Source organism: Sapajus apella, unplaced genomic scaffold, assembly GCF_009761245.1.
Source record: "Sapajus apella isolate SASKATOON/1434 unplaced genomic scaffold, GSC_monkey_1.0 scaffold51, whole genome shotgun sequence".
NCBI lineage: Eukaryota > Metazoa > Chordata > Mammalia > Primates > Cebidae > Sapajus > Sapajus apella.
In genome coordinates this window covers 10,415,324-10,428,009 of record NW_022436991.1, presented here as the reverse complement: position 1 = coordinate 10,428,009, position 12,686 = coordinate 10,415,324, and the positions used below count along the sequence as shown (strand labels likewise).

Here is a 12,686-nt window from a genome sequence, read left to right as displayed (position 1 = left end):
GGTCTGAATTCAATGCATCTATGCTATGGCTCCCCTGTTTGGAGGTTATATCACTCTGGGGGAGGTACAATGAAAGAATGTCTACAAAATAAAACTGGTTTTTTTGTTGTTCAAATCATCTTTTACAGTCTTGGTGTTTAAATCTTATTTTACAACCTCTAGATTGCAGGTTTCTGTAGGACGGGTGCCATGCTTTAGAGTTTGGTGCCAAGCTCAGAGCCTTTCTAAAGTACACACTCAGTATATGAAAATAGAACAGGAAACCTCAAGGCCATCCCTAGTGATACAATGGGTCTACGCGGCAATCATCAATGGTTGTGAAGACTGCAAAAAGATACTGCTTGCCTACTGAGGACAGCTCACATCACTACCTACGAAGTACTCTTGCCAAATAATCAGACATGATTGGTTCAAGTCTCTTGACACAACATCAGATTTACAGAAAATACAAGTGACAGAGGAATATACTAAATGACACCACAGGGATGCAATCAACCAACACCCCCCACCCAAATACCCAGAATGTAGAAAACTACAAGGCAATGAATATGGTTTCCTCAACAAATAAACTGCAAGAGGGGGCTGTAAGTGAGGAGAAAATAAGAGGAGAAACATATATATTCAAAGAAATTTAAGAAACCGATCAACTGATTTTTTAAATTTTACTTTAAGTTCTGGGATACATGTGCAGAATGTGCAGGTTTGTTACATAGGTATACATGTGCCATGGTGGTCTGCTGCACCTATCAACCCATATCAACTAAATTTAATATGTGGACCTTGTGTGGATTCTAATTGGTAAAAACCAATAGTTAAAAAAATTATAAGGCAATCAGGGAAATGGATATACTCACTTTCTGATGACATTAGGGAATTACTGTTACTGATATTAGGGAATCAAAAATAATTGGTGTGATAATGTTCTTGAGATTTTTTGTTATAGAATCCTTATCTTTGAGGATACCTCTTAAAATCTTTACGGATAAAATAATTCAGTTTAAAATAATTCAGTATATTAAGGTGGGGATAGAAAGGGGAGGATTACAGATGAAAAAGAAATCGATCGGCCGGGCGCGGTGGCTCACGCCTGTAATCCCAGCACTTTGGGAGGCCGAGGTGGGCGGATCACGAGGTCAAGAGATCGAGACCATTCTCGCCATGATGAAACCCCGTCTCTACTAAAAATGCAAAAATTAGCCAGGTGTGGTGGCACACGCCTGTAGTCCCAGCTACTTGGGAGGCTGAGGCGGAAGAATCGCTTGAACCCAGGAGGCGGAGGTTGCAGTGAGCCGAGATTGCACCACTGCACTCCAGCCTGGCAACAGAGCAAGACTCCGTCTCAGAAAAAAAAAAAAAAAAAAAGAAATTGATCACGATGTGGTCATTATTGAACTGGTGATGCACACATGAGAATGCATTATACTGATCTGTTACTTTTACATATGTCCAATCTTTTCCATAATACGAAAAGTTTGAAACAGAGAAAGACACAGAGAAACAGAGAAAACCCAAGTTAAAAGACATGGGGGTTGTGGTAGGGTTACAAAATTAAAATATGCTGAATCTTATATTCCTCAAAAGATTACAGATATTGAGAAATTGCATATAGGACATTATAAGTTTAAATACGTGTGTTAACAATTAAGGGTAAAAATAAGAATATAAACTGGGTATGGTGGCTCAGGTCTATAATCCCAGCACTTTGGGAAGCCGAGGCGGGAGGATCACTTGAGCCCAAGAGTTTGAGACGAACCTGGGCAACATAGTGAGACTCCATCTCTACAAAAAATAAAAGATTGTCCAGACATGGTGGTGCATGCCTGCGGTCCAGCTACTCCGCAGCTGAGGCGGGAGGATTGCTTGAGCCCAGAAAGTTGGGACTGCAGTGAGCTGTGACTGCATCATTGCACTTCAGTCAGGGCAACATAATGAGACCCTGTCCCAAAAATAAATAAATGAGATTAGAAAAACTATGTATTCCCTTCAAACCACTAAAAGGAAAAACTGGACAAAGAAAGACAGTCTAAGTACACTTCAAACAGCCTTCTTCATGCTCCAAGGTCATATAAATACTACTCTTTGGAATTTTTTTGTACTTTTATGGGGCATAATTTCCACTTTAAACTCTTCGGTCCATCTGTAATTTCTTGGAATCTAATGTGAAATGGGAATCCAATTTGCCACTTTTTTCCAAAGCAGTATCCAATTGTCCCAGCATCCTTTATTGAATAATTCATCCTTTCCCACTGATTTCAAATGCCAACTTTATTATATGTTCAATAATCATATACACTGGGGTCTGTCTTTGGGCCTTCTATTCCGTGCCACTGATCTGTCTTCTCGTATAGCAATATGGGCTTTAATTATAGTAGCTCTGTAATATGCTGTATCTTGGCAGGGCGAGTCCTCCCTCATTATCCTTATCTTCAACATTTTCTTGGCTATCACTGCATGTTTATTCTTCCAAGTAAACTTTAGAATCAGTTTATCAAGATTTTAAAAATACCAATGGAATTTTTATTGGAATTGTATTCAGTCAACCCCCAGCCTCCAAAATATGATTGGGATTTTGATTGAAATCATGTTAAATTTAGAAATTAAATTCAAGATAATTGACGCCTTGACAACAATGAATCTTTCCATCAGGAAATGGTTGTCCCCTTGTTGAACTCTTATTTTCTCTATATTAGTCCTACACATTGTTCCTTTAGTATCATCTAAGGGAGTCTTCTTTTTTCTTTAATTTTTTTTTTCTTAGAAATTCACTTTTTCTTAACATCTCCTTCTTGAATTACAAATAAGAGATTCTTTTGTATGCTATTGTAAATTTGACATGTGTTCATTTTGTTTCCCAATTGGTCATTTTTTAAAAATGGGAAAGCAAATAGCTGTGTGCAGTAGATCACACCTGTAATCCCAGCACTTTGGGAGGCCAAGGCAGGCAGATCACTTGAGGCCAGCAGTTCGAGACCAGCCCAGTCAACATGGTGAAATCCTGTCTCTACTAAAAATACAAAAACTCGCCCGGCATGGTGGCAGGCACCTGTAGTCCCAGATACTCAGAAGGCTGAGGCAGGAGAATTGCTTAAACCCAGGAGGTGGAGGTTGAAGTGAGCCAAGATTGTGCCACTGCACTCCAGCCTGGGCAACAGAGCGAGGCTCCACTTCAAAAAAATAAAACAAAACAAAAGGAAAGAAATAGATTTTTATCATATTTATTTTAAAGCATTTTTTTAAAAATTCAAATAGTTTTGTGGGGTTTTATTTGCTTCCTTTGAGTTTTCCAGATAGAAAACCATATTACCCCAAATAATATTTTTTATTATTTTCTCTTTTCCACTTGTCATATTTCCATGTTCAACTTTCCCTTTTACTCATCATGAAAGTAAAGGATGACGGCATAGTCTTGTCCCATGCCCCAGCTTTCCCCAGCTTAACGTCCCTCTCCTTCTCTACACTTTAACCACACAGGAAAGTTTTCCACCTGTACTCAAACTAACCTTTAGAACTTACCTTTTCCTTGGAAATTATCCGCAGTGTTCTCAGTGTGTTTAAATTGTAGCATCTTATCTGGGATGATATTACACTTTTTCTCTTTCTTTCCTCATATTATATTGTTAGGTTGTCTCTCATTTTTCTTCCAGAAGTCTGTGTTCTTTCTTGTCTATTTTTAGCATTCCATCACATTAAGGAAGCAGATTATTATTTTATGGATCAACTCTACCTGGTTTTATTCTACTTTATTAATTGCTACTTTAACTTTTTTTGTTCTATGTATCTGTGATTGTAGTGCTGACTTGTATTTGTGTTACTTATTGGTTGGGAATGCGAATTCCGGAGTCTGCGGGCCAGGTGTGCATCCTGTCTCTATCGTTTGCAAACTCTAAGGCTAGGTACACTACCTCAACTTCCGATACTTCAGCTTCCTCTCTGGAAAATGACAGCGATAACCGGACCCATATCACAGTGGTGTTGTCAGAACTACATGAGTTATCCCATGCTCAGAACCACACCAACCATATCATGACTATTCTATAAATGTCAGCTAATATTATCCACTGTACTTTTTAAAGCGTCTTGAATTGACTGCTCAATTCATTTATTTCCATTCTTCTTCATTAAACATTTAAAGATGTTATGGCTAAAAACCTTTCTTTTAAGTACAGTTTTGGATGCATCCTATCATTTATATATAATCCCATCATCATATCAAGTTTCTAAGTGGTCTCTTAGCAGAGTTTTAATTTATTTTTTGACCCAGAACTATTTAGGAAAGTATTTTCCCCCATTTTCAAGTACTTGCTTTATTCTACAACCTTTCTTCCAAACATTCAAAACATCAGTTATTTTCTAAAAAAAAAAAAAAAAAAAAATACAAAAATTAGCCAGGTATGGTGGTGGGCCCCTGTAATCCCAGCTACCTACAAGACTGAGGCAGGAGAATCACTGGAACCTGGGAGGCAGAGGCTGCAGTGAGCCAAGATTGAACCACTGCACTCCAGCCTGGGCAACAGAGCAAGACTCTGTTTCAAAAACAAAAAGATATCAGTTATTATCTTATTCATCTTCATCCCCTTTAGAGACAGAAGAGGGGATAACTCATCTCTAGCCTCCTAGTGTCTACCACAATTTCTGGTACATAATTGATATTTAGTAAATAAATGTTTGGTGAATGAATGAACCTAAAAATGAACATCATCAGTCATAGAAAAAGGAGAAAACATAACCAACTTCATGGTAGACGTAGCTCAAGGCTGATCCCCCATATTGCACCAGCATGGATAGTTGTCAATGCAATCATTGACAAGGTCACTTTAGGTAGCCTTCCAATTAGCCACAGAAATGAATAGTCCATCGCCACTGAGACAGAATCAATACACCAAGTGATCCCAGCATGATCTGCAGAGAAGCTGAGAACAGACTCTGAAAAACCTGACGAGCTTCTGATGCAGGTAACTCCTTTACACAGTGTGTTTCTGAAAAGTTGCGCAAATCAAATTTCCCATTAACTAAAATGCTTGGAAGAAAATAGTAGGACTGCCTATTTAAAGAAACAAATCAAATCCTTTTGTGACACAAATAAACACCTCCTCATTTCTATTTGGCAAATTCAGGGTAAGATCAGTTTTTGTTTTTGTTTTTGTTTGTAAAGAAGAGGCAACATTTACTGAGCTGCTGAAAAAAATGTGCTAGGCCCTAATTTCAAAGAGGTACCCAGTTAAGAGCCCAGAATCTCCAGATGCTTCATAGTTTATTCAAGAATTCCCTGCTCCACAAAGATTGAAAGCCTGCAGCCCTCTGACCCCAATCTATAGCAAGGCTTTACTAGAACTACACAATGGAGTCTGAAACTCAAAGGTTTAGGGGCCAGGTGAGCAATGGAAATGTCTGAAGGCCAGGTAGGGGACTGCATGCATGGTCTGATTAAAGGGGGCAATTGCTACTCAGCTCCAGCAGAGAATGAAAAAGATGTCTCAAGCTCTATCCACCTCCCACCCTTCCTTATTACATTTAAGATCAGAAAGGCCACCTGAAGCTGAGTGCAGTGGCTCACACCTATAATTCTAGCACTTTGGGAGGTTGAGGCAGGAGGACTGCTTGAGCCCAGGAGTTCAAGACCAGCCTGGGCAACATGGCAAGACTCCATCTCTACAAAATTAAAAACTTTAGCTGGGCATAGTGGTGTGCACCTGTGGTTCCAGCTACTTGGGAAGCTGAGGGGGGAGGATTGCTTGAACTGGGGAGACTGGGGGGTCAAGGCTACAGTGAGCTGTGTTAGCACCACTGCCGTCCAGCCTGGGCAACAGAGTGAGAAGAAAGAATGAAAAGAAAAGAAAGAGAGAGAGAGAGAGAAAGGAAAAAGAGAGAGGAAGGAGAGAGAGAGAAGGAGGAGAGAGAGAGAGACAGAAGAGAAAAAGGGGGGGGGGAGGGAGGGAGAGAGGAAGGAGAGAGAGAAAGAGAGAGAAAGAAAGAAAAGAAAGAAAGAGAGAGAGAAAGAAAGAGAGAGAGAGAGAAAGAAAGAAAAAGAAAGAAAGAAAGAAAGAAAGAAAGAAAGAAAGAAAGAAAGAAAGAGAGAGAAAGAAAGAAAGAAAGAGAAAGAAAAAGATGGAAGGGAAGGAAGGAAGGAAGGAAGGAAGGAAGGAAGGAAGGAAGGAAGGAAGGAAGGAAGGAAGGAAGGAAGGGAGAGTGAGAAAGAAAAAGAAAGAAAGGCCACCTGCCAGCTCTGTAGGCAGAATAATGTTCCCACCCCTCACTCCCTGCCATCACCACCAGATATCCATGTCCTAATCCTGGAACCTGTGAATATGTTACTTACATGACGAAATTGACTTTGCAGAGGTGATTAAATTAAGAATCTTGAGAAGAGGGGTTATACTAGATTATATGGATGAGCCCAGTGTGATCACAGGGGTCCTTAAGGGCGGCGAGGGGGAAGAGAGTCAGAGTCAGAGGATGAGACTCAGAGTCAGATGGAAGCAGAGGTTGGAGTCATGCCATTTCTGGAAGGGGACACAAGCCAAGGAATGTGGGTGGCCTCTAGAAAAGGTAAGAAACAGATTGTCCCCCAGAGACTCCAGAAGAAATGCAGCCCTGCCGACACCTCGATTTCAGCCCCAGAAGGCCTACTGTTCAGAATGTTGACATCTAGAAGTATAAGATCATAAATATGTGCCATTTTAGGCCAGGAAATTTGTGATAATTTGTTACAGCAGCAATAAGAAACACTAGATCAGCAGGAATAAGAAACACCTGGTTAATCCCATATGGAAGTAGACTGTAGCCAAAAGCACAGGGGACAGGGACCCTCTCAGATGTTTCTGCCCGGGGAGAAGCACTCACATCTTAACTCTGCTTCACACTGCACTTCACCCTCAACTCCCAAATCTTAGTGCTTTATTATAACCACAAAAATTTACTGTTACAAAGAGGACTAAATTAAATCATCAAAAACAGATGTATATCTTTCTGTTTGGAGTTGATTCCCCTCTTGTACACAATTCTCACTGGGGTCTCTAGTGGAAAACTGACATTCTTAGGAAGCAAACTTCGCCCTTAAATCCATGTCAACCTGGGATAGAAATTCTAGCACCAGCTGCAGTATCTGTGGTGGGAGAAGAAATGAGAAGCCCATCATTTCTGGAATCAGGTGGACCTTGGTTTGAACCCGTATTTTACCCCCTATAAACTGAAGGGCATCATCTCAGTGTCTCCACCTCTCTGAGCCTTACTTTATAATAGTACCTACTTACATAAGGTTGTTGTGTAGCTCAAATAAGACAATACATGCAAACTGCTTGGTGGAAAGGGGCATTTGAGTTGGAGCCACTGGCATGCAGATTTTGCTCTACAGCTGCTGGGAGAACCACTCTTTCCTCCTAGGTCAAAGCTGACCCACGGGCTTATCCGCATTAAACTCTGCCTCATGCCCAAGATGAAGTGGGGATACCCCAGGCAATTTCCTGAACTGTCTCTGTGATCAAAGACAGAAAGGTCTGGTCACCATTTCTGCCCAATGGCTGGCTTCACTAGCACTAAGAAGAGGGACTCACAAGGTCATGCTATTGAGTTTGCAGAGGGCTTTCCTATCTGTATTTAACCTGAGCCTCATCACAGTCCTGTGAGGAAGGTGCTATGATTCTCATTATATCTTTTATAGAGAAAAAGTCTTGCTCTGTTGCCTAGGCTGGACGTGCACCTCCACCACCTGCTTTTCCCCACACTAACACATCTGGGAGGGTCTGTTCCATCTCCCTATGTAGAGAATGACCCCATTCTGTTTGCACAACTGCATCTGCTCCATTGTATAGGTGGCCTTCCTTTAATTTGCCCAGTCTTATGGGAAATTAATTAAAGTTCTGAGGATGATTATTTCTGCCTGGAAGAGGGGAGGAAGAGACAGAAAACTCCATTTGCTTATTCACAGCCAAGCACTAAAGGGGAAAAACAAAAGAAAGAGCGGTAACTTTGCAGTGGTCAGCAACTGCAGGAAAAGACTGTTTTCCTTTATAATTGTAACCAAATTTATTTAACTAAGCAAGATAAAGCGGTTGAGCCAACAAGAGGAAAAGAACAGGCCTGAGAAGGAAATAAATCCACCAGAAGAAAACTGTCCCCTACCCTTCCTTCTGCTGTAAAACCCTAGGAGAGCCAGATGGGAGAGGTGCAATCATAGCTCACTGCAGTCTTAAACTTCTGGGCTCAAGCAATCCTCTGGCCCCAGCCTCCTGAGTAGATGGGACTACAGACATGCATCACCATGCCTGGCTAATTTTTAAAGTTTTTTTAAAGACGAGATCTCAGTGTGTTGCCTAGGTTGGTCTCAAACTCCTGACCTCAAGTGATCCTCCTGCCTTGGGTCCTCATTATATCAACAGGAACACCGATGCTTGGAGAGAAGTGATTTGCCCAAGGTTGTTCAGCTAGTCCATGTTAACACTTGTATTTGAAGCCAGTCTGTCTTCCTCTAGAGCCCACACTCTCAACTCACACAGTGCAGTTACATGTGTGTTTGTCATTCATCTCACTGTTCCAGGAGAAAGCCTCCCCCGCTCTCCTCACCCCCGCCATTCAGTCAGTTGCTAAATCCCACTGAGTCTTCCTTCACAACACCTTTTATGCCATATCTTCCTGTACATTCCCCCATGACTCCCACAGTCTGTGATTCCCCCACAGACATGGAATTTTACAATAAAGACTTAACTGGTGTCCACAGAGATTGCAGTCACCTTGATATCTCATCCTTATGAGCCCAAGTTTTCATAACCACAAGGGATCTAAGACCACCCATGGTATATGAGTGCTACAAAATCTAAATGAGATGTCACGTGTGAATGTACAGCACCAGGGGACAGCACAAGGTATATTCTCAATGAGAATATACTTCCTTCCAGGATAGAGGGTTCATTTACTTCCAGGTTCATTTACTTCCTTCCAGGATGGAGGGGCTCACGGCACAAGCTCTGCAGCTGAGCTTCCTGGATTCTACACTGTGTGCCACTGTTGATAACTACGTGACCTTGAATATGCCCATTGTCTTTGCTCTGTCTCATTTTCTAGTCTATAAAATAAGGACAATGATAGTACTTTCCTCATAGAGTTTTATGAGGATCAGTGAGTTATCTTAGCACAGTGTGTGGACACAGGAAGTGACTAATAGATGCTAAGAAATGTCAATATTATCTCTACCTACTTCTGCCCACCCCATGTAGCCTGTGCACTCCTGGAAAAATCACCTTCTGAAGATTCAGCTTTGATATTCGCTCCCTGCTTCAACACATCCACTGGCTCTCTATTGCCTAAATCTGCAGCACCCAGTGTGGTAGCTACCAGCCACAGGGAGCTATGTAAAAGTAAATTAGTTAAATGAAATCTAAAATGCCAATAAAAATCTTCATTCATGCCAGCTACTTTTCAAGTACTTGATGCCACATGCGTCTAGAGACAACATCATTGGATAGTACAGATATAAGACATTTACAGCATTATTGGAAGTCTTATTGGATAGCAGGAGCCTCAAGATTAAAGTCTAAAATGCTTAGTCCGGCATCCACCCACAGTATACCTACCATCTAACTTGACTCTCATCTCTTGTCACTCCACTACCCCACACTCTGGCCAGGCGAGACAACCGTCCATTTCCATTATGTATTTTACACATTCCCTGATGTGTACATTGGTTCCACAAAGAAATCAATACCCACAGCCCATCCCATGCAGTCCACAAATGAAACTTAAAGCAGAGAAGCTTGATTTTCTAGCCAGTGGACAGAAGGCCAGATTGGAATAGAAATGGCACATTCCACAGGACAATTCAGCTCAGTATCCCTGAGGGACAGACAACAGGTCACTCATCCTACCTACCTTAATACAGGGGTGACAAACGCAAATGCTGTAGAGGCCAGGCCTGTGACTAAGTGATGCAAGGCTGCTGTGACACAGAAGGAAAGGGATACGGTGGGACTGGGCTGAACTAAAGGGCATATGCCCTTCCAAGGGACACTCAGCTCTAGCCAACAGTGGCCCTGGGTTTACTGGTCCAGAGTTGTGAAATAGGATTTTTTTAAAAAAGCTCTGTACAGGCCATCTAAACACATCTAAGTGCTGCCAGTTTATAAGCTCTCTTAGCTGGTCATTCAGCCTCAAATATTTCTAGCTTGGCTGTATGAATTTCTTAGTTAAAATATCCCCAATCTTAGAATGGAGATAAGACCACCTATTTCACATACAGTTGTAAAGATGAGATCAGATTCATGTGCCTACCACATGCCTGGCTTATACCTAATTCTTAGTAAAAATACGAATGAATGAATGAACAATAAATGAATGAATGGGCTCTTTTGGTCTCTCCCACACTCAGAGATCAGTCATCGCAGCTGAGTAGAGGAAGGCGAGCAGAGACCATGGGCAGGGAGATGGTGTGTGTGAATCTGTGGGCAGTTAGCCCCAACACAGACAAGCTGCAAGAGTTCAGGGGTCATCCTGTAGCCCTGTCTGGCCAGCTTTCAGCATACAGTGAGCATTTCCTTCAAAAGAATATAGCATGTTTGTGGCTTAAAAATTCCAACATTACAAGTGAGTTTACAGTTGAGAATCACCACCCTACTTCATCACCAGAGAGAACCGTTCTTTCCTGTCTCTTGTGTATCCTTTTAGAGACATTCCCTGTATGTGTGAGCACATGTGTGTCTATCTGTAGGTATGGACTGAGATAGTCCCTATTTCATTTTTATTTTTTTATCTAGGCCCCTGCTGTTTTGCCCATATACGATTCTACAGCACTGGTTCTCAGCCCTGGCTCGCCAGGAGTCACCCCAGAGCTTTTAAAATGAAAAGTGCTCAGGTCCCACTCCCAGAGATTCTAATTTAATGGGGCTGTGGGGAGAAGGAGGCAGGAAGGCATCAATACATTCAAAAAGCTCCTGGGTAATTCACATGTGCTTGGGGAGAGCTAAACACTGCTACTCTGTACACACCTCCACCACCTGCTTTTCCCCACACTAAAACATCTGGGAGAGTCTGTTCCATCTCCCCAAGAGAATGATCCCATTCTGTTTGCACAACTGCATCTGCTCCATTGTATAGGTGGCCTTCCTTTAATTTGCCTAGTCTTAAGGAAATTCTTAAAGTTCTGATGATGATTATTTATTCCTGGAAGAAGGGAGGAAGAGACAGCAAACTTCAGTTGCTTATTCACAGCCAAGCACTAAAGAGGAAAAACAAAAGAAAGAGCGGTAACTTTGCAGTGGTCAGCAACTGTGGGAAAAGACTGTTTTCCTTCATAGTATAACCAAATTTATTTAACTAAGCAAGATAAAGCAGTTGAGCCAACAAGAGGAAAAGAACAGGACTGAGAAGGAAATAAATCCACCAGAAGAAAGCCGTCCCCTACCCTTCCTTCTGCTGTAAAACCCTTGGAGAGCCAGACCGTGGCAGAATGCCTGCTGGGGACATTCTACCTGTTTGGGTGGCACATGGAGACTGTCCTTGACCCCATGGTCCCCCGCTTTTGACCAGGCCCCGAAAGATGCAGACAGCAGGACACAATGCCATGGTCTAAGGGGATGACACATCAGCATCTCTTCACTCGCCAGCCATATCCAGTCTCAGATTGCTCAGACCAGTAGCAGGCCTAACCCCAAAACCAAGTGTGGTGGCATGTCTTGTTTCTGCCTGACAGCACCCATCCTTCATGCTTCTCCTTTGGGGAATTGCTCTTCACTGGTTCACCATTTGTGTGGGTCAGCTAAGGTTGCCCTCATCCTCTGGCTGTAAGGGTGGACATGGGACCTGGGCCACAGTGGGGATTGAGGCGTGGGCATGTGACTCAGGTCACCCAAAGAAAATCAACTCAGGACTTTTGCTGGAATTATTAAGAAAGAGGGTTTATTTTCCAGCAGAGTTGTTAAACTGGTAGGGAATAAATTTGCATCTGCCATCCTTTTTTTGGGAGGAGGGGGTTGGTTTGTGGGCTTTTTTGAGACAGAATCTCACTCTGTCACCCAAGCTGGAGTGCAGTGGTGCAATTATGGCTCACTGCAACCTCGAACACCTGGATTCATGCAACTCTCTCATCTCAATATTTCTAGTAGCTACTACAGGTGCACACCACTACACCTGAGTGTTTTTTTTTTTCTTTCATAGAGATAGGGTCTCACTAGGTTAACCAGGCTGGTTTCAAACTCCTGCCTTCAAGTGGTCCTCTTGCTTCAGCCTCCCAAAGTGCTGTGTCTGCCATATTTATCATCTAAGGAAAAGCTTTTTTGAATGAGGCCAAGAGGTGCCTCATGACCACACTGGAGCACCTAAATCCAGCCAGACCTGAAGAACTCTCAATTTTTCTGTACAAGCCAATAAATGCCTCTTTTCCTAAACCAACTTGAATTGGATTTTTGTCTCTTGTGACCAAAGGAGTCCTGACTAATAAACCAAAGGTGAGAAGTTGAAGGATGGGCCATGGGGGCCCTTATTTCTCTTGTGCTTCCTATGTTGCTATAAGTAAGCCTTTTGTTTTTTTAGGAGCTTGGTGTTACAAGCACTCAACTCCCTCAATCCATGATAGTGAATTCAGGAAAGTTGGGATACAGTTTGATCCTTCCCTTAATTCCTCTAGGTATTGCAGCCCTCAATGAAGACATTGGCATCTAGGATTTTACTCAGGTAAGAGAAAGTGCCAGGAATTATGAGGT

At 42.2% G+C, this 12,686-nt stretch overlaps 1 protein-coding gene across 3 annotated transcripts in view; it reads right to left on the bottom strand.

The window, feature by feature from the left end:
* PRKCB (protein kinase C beta) overlaps positions 1 to 12,686 on the bottom strand; it is a 383,605-nt gene that overhangs the window by 230,289 nt on the left and 140,630 nt on the right. The gene's annotated exons all lie outside the window — the stretch shown is intronic.